The following is a 4705-nucleotide window of genomic DNA, read 5'->3' as shown; positions in this document are numbered from 1 at the left end:
AGCGATGTCAAGTAGGGGGAGGTGGGGGAGAGGGGGGGGGGGGGGGGGGGAGGTGGAGAGGGGGGGAGTAGTAGAGCCAAACAGCAATGTGGGACAATAAAACGTCTGTTCGTAAGGATTTTAAAAGTTTGCTCAGCGCAGGGAAGGGGGCTTGCGGGTGTAGTACATTTTAAAAATGGTAATAATAAAAACAGGCAAACACAACAAAACTTTTGTTTAGTCGGTGCTCCACCGTGTGGCAGGTCACTCTTTCCAAAGACAACGTCTCTCACTCAAGCACTTTTCCTCTTCGCCCGTATTTAAACCTCGGATGCCCGCTCTTCAGCGGCTGACGGGAGGGGGGAGAAGGGAGGGAGGCAGCATTTAAATCATGCAGCATACCGATTGGACAATTACCGTGTGGCTCGATTGATGTACTAAAGTCTACCCGCTGTGCTCAAAGCCCCGGTACAACAACAACAAAAAAGTCCACCTTAAAGCTCCAGGAGCTGTCTTCTCTCTGCTGGTGCTGCTTTAACGTCCACTGAGCAGGCGTCGATGCGTGGAGCTGTCCGCGGTGCTGAGCAGAGTCACCGACTCGGCGGTGGCTCATCCACTAAACAAATGTGCTGTGGTTAGTCTGCTTTAAAAAAAATCCTCTATGGAAATAAACAGAAATGGCTTCTTTTTTTATTACAGCACTAAATATGAAAATAATTTCTCTAATAAAAATGCTTCGAGAGAGTTAATGATGCTCAAAGGTAAAACTAGATTTTTGGCCTTCACACCTTTCTCAAGTTGGTGTTGATGAGGTTACCGGGAGGACACTGCTGTACTTCTAGTTGGCTCATGGAAATTAGGTGTTGACTTCGATTTGGTGTTGTTTGGACCAAGGAATGCTGATGAGGTCACTGTAGAGCACTGAGGGACACTTGGTGAAGCAGAAGTAAACTCGGCATGACTCTGGGCTGTCGGGTCAATTTTATTTACATAGCCGAATATGAGAAATGTACCTCATGGGGTTTGCAATCTGTCGTATGCAGGTGTGGATATCTGACATTTCCACGGAGGAAATCAATTTAAGTACGTTTCTGTTTTTCCTCTGGCTTTTTTTCTTTTCTGTTTTGGTTGATTCTATCTGTGAAATAGAATTGTAATTTTCCAATATGCAAGCACGGACGACATGCACTCAGTGCATGGTATTTTCGGACTGGAATAATGAGAAGCAGCAAACTACGAAAGCATGAGTGTCAGGCCTGTGTCCTCACGGTGTCCATGTATTCTGCACAGGAAGAGGAAAGTTATCTCTTGTCAGATACTTCACCTTGTCTCTTTTCAATGCTGTCTGTGTAAATGTCTGCTGCTGACATACTTATGCTAAGCCCTAAAAATACAAATAAATGCAATTCACTTAATAAAACGCTGGTATTTGATGTCAAAACAGTGTTCTCAGCAATGTGTGACCCACTATTAATAAGCCCTCTGGATAGTTCTAAAAATCCAATGGGAAACTTGCTCCTCCCCTTAATGGTCAGTTCTAATTCCTTTTCCCACCAAAGAACCCCCTTGTCGCACCGAAGCAAGGTAATTGCCGGTGAAAACTGTGCAGTGACATTTAATCTGCCGTCTTCCCTGTATACAGCCGTACCTGTAATTGGAGTGAATTAAGACGCTTGGGTTCTATCGTGAATACCACCTCTGTGTTTTTCTCTCAGTTGGTATTTTAGTTGGATTTCCAGGTCAATTTGGTGTCTTCACTCTCGGGAGTTGTTCAGGAAAATTCAAATGGGTTCAGAAGGGCAACACAGAGAATCTGTGTTACATGTAAATCAGATAAACTTGGTTCATTGGACCCAGAACTGGCCTCCACATACATGCACAGCAACGTCCCTTCTGGACCAATTTACAAAATCAGCTGGAGATAACTCGTAAACAATATTGACACGATCAACTGTCCAGGGCCTCGTCCTTTTGAGTTGAGTTTCCGGGTCATTTTCCTTTGCTTCTCCTGCTTCCTGCGACACGCAGTGACTCTAAAAGGCTCGCCGGTGTGAATGTGAACACGTTAGGTTGTCTGTCTTCATATGAGTTCTCTAACAGCCAGTCGATCCATCCATGCTGTACTTTGCTTTGGACCGATGTCTTCTGGGACCGCCCCAAGCCCTTTCCACCCGACTAAGCAGGTACGGTCCATTTGTGGATGACTCACCGGCAGTTACAGTGCCAATTTCTTTTCATTAGTGCGTTGTGTTTTTGCATTTCTCACCCTGTTTATTGTAATTGCTCCATGAAGTCTCTTGCGCTTTCCTACAACCTAATCTGCAATCAAGGTTTTAACTTAAAATGAAGTCAGGGGAAAGTCATTGATTCAGCTGCCAGTTGCATCTCATTAAGCGTTAGTTATCATTGCTTACTTGAGACTCTTTGTGGTTCTCGGTGAGACGTTGCTGCAGCAGCTTTAAGGTCTCATATTGATGTATCCTCCTCGCTTCACCACCTCCATCTCCGCAGCTCGTTGTTTTTGTGTTGGGGGTATCACTAGTTATCCTGTTGTTTCCTTGTCTCCAAGACAAGTTGTGACAGAATGGAAGTCCCGTTTTTTATCAGGCTTGGTCATTATAAAAAGTTTTAGCCAAGGAAACAGTTTTTACAGTTGACAGCTGCACATGTTCAAGCGGTGCTTCTCTGCCTCCTACATAATCTACATATGCGGCATTTATGGTGGTCATGTGAAGCAGAAGTTGGCATTTTACGACTTTTTGAAATGATTGATCTCCAAGGAGCCAGAAAGGAACAATAAACCTCTAGTTAAACATAAGTCAGAGGAGCTCACGTCCATTCAGGTAACACACAGACAAATACATCAACAATATACAAAAACACATTCACTGGTGAGCGAGATGTTGCTCAAAAAAAGCACCTGTGGAACCCACCCTCACAATGTGAAAATGTCTTTGTTACTGTACTAACGTGAGGAGGAATATAATCAGGATTGTGTGTCAGAAGCAATGACACAGGTTTATAAAGATTATACCGTAGATTATATTTTATACCACACCCATTACATTTTTACAACCATACATGTACATGCACTAACTTTGACAATCGCTGGTAAATACAGGTGTTGTTGTTGTGTACTGGGTGCCTGCCAATAATCAGCAATCTGCAGTGTGTATAGTAAATCTTTGTATAAAAGTGCTCCAACATCTGGCAATTGTCAGAGACGGGAAGCACAGCGATATCTCACAAACGGAGCACCGCGGAGAGAGAACAGGTGTGGGAAGAAGAACGAAAGGTTAACGAACACGATGAGTTTCACTCATATTCTCAACATTTGTTTTGGCAATTTTATGTTCTCTTTTTGTCTCAATTCCTCCCTCTCCTCCACCCTCCGCCTCATATTTGCCAACCATCCCCCATCCCCCTCTCCATCCCTGCCCTCCCCTTTGACATTGACCTTGGGAGCGTGGCCGATGCTGCTCTGCTACTTAATATACCCGAGGCTCCGAGGAAAGCTCAGATGAGATGAGGTGCAGCGGCATGCATCACATATAGATTTATTGTCCACATTTACTACACGGGTCGGCCACGGCCCCGATCTGGACACGCGTGTCACTCCAGCCCCGTGCTTTAAATGCACAACGCACAGCCGTGACATGGAGAGAATATATATCGTAGCTGACAAGTGGGGAGGTGTGGTGAGAAAATACATTGTGAGAGGCCGGTGAGACTCAATTCATAATGCAACACAGCATCTTGTGGCTGATTGACAGGTGTCAAATCCAGTGCATGTCCCCACACGTCTGTATCCAACTCAAGGTTTAGAACATGCGACTCTCCTGAACAGTTATGCAATGAAGAATGTTTTCTTTAAATGAACACTGGGGGATATTTTGACTGCTATACTGAGCAATGTTCTAATGGTGGAGTGTAAAAGTCCAAAAGTCCTGACTTTGGATGCAGTAGTTTGACAAATAAATGTATCTTAACTCCTCTGTGATTGTCAAGCCTTAAAGGAGACGGTAAGATGCATTAAAAGGATCCACAAAATGCTAGTTAATGTACCTTGAGTCCTAATGTTTTGGTGGGTATTTCTGTTGCCATTTTGATGATAAATATGTATATTTACCATATTAAATGCATGGAGTTGCGTTTTTGGACACCTGACAAATGTAAATCCAATATTCAGAGATATCTTACTCTTTAGTTTCCAATGTGACTTTATTCCGTGTATTCCTGTTGGTCCATTGATATGTGCTGATATCAATAACAATTAAAGCGCTCTTAATCATTACCCATGTCAGTTAAGACAAGGACATTCCGCCTGTTACACCTGCAAGATATGTGTCTTTTGTGTTCCACTCTCACAGGTTAAAGTTGGCCAGAAAGACAACCAGGCGTCGTCTTGCTAATGGTCAAAAGGTATATTTATCTCTGGTGTATCATGTGATGTCATATCATGTCTGGCAATGTTACAGGGACATTAACCCGGGTCTTTTGTTTGAGCCACTGACTGCCAATGAAAAATACCCTTTTACCCTTTTAGTCGATTATAACTCAAGTCTTAAAGGTCATTAAGACATTAAGTGCCAGGATAATTCATTCAAATGATATATTATACGTAAGTGGGTTTTGATGGCTGTTTGATATTGTAATTTAGATTTCCTCTAACTTTTAAATATCTATCTTTTAGGCGTTTTATGGATCACCCTTAGGAAGTGTCAAA

This window comes from Gasterosteus aculeatus, chromosome 3 (assembly GCF_964276395.1).
Source record: "Gasterosteus aculeatus chromosome 3, fGasAcu3.hap1.1, whole genome shotgun sequence".
Lineage (NCBI taxonomy): Eukaryota > Metazoa > Chordata > Actinopteri > Perciformes > Gasterosteidae > Gasterosteus > Gasterosteus aculeatus.
The sequence above is the reverse complement of the archived record's forward strand: the minus strand, read 5'-3'. Positions refer to the sequence as shown.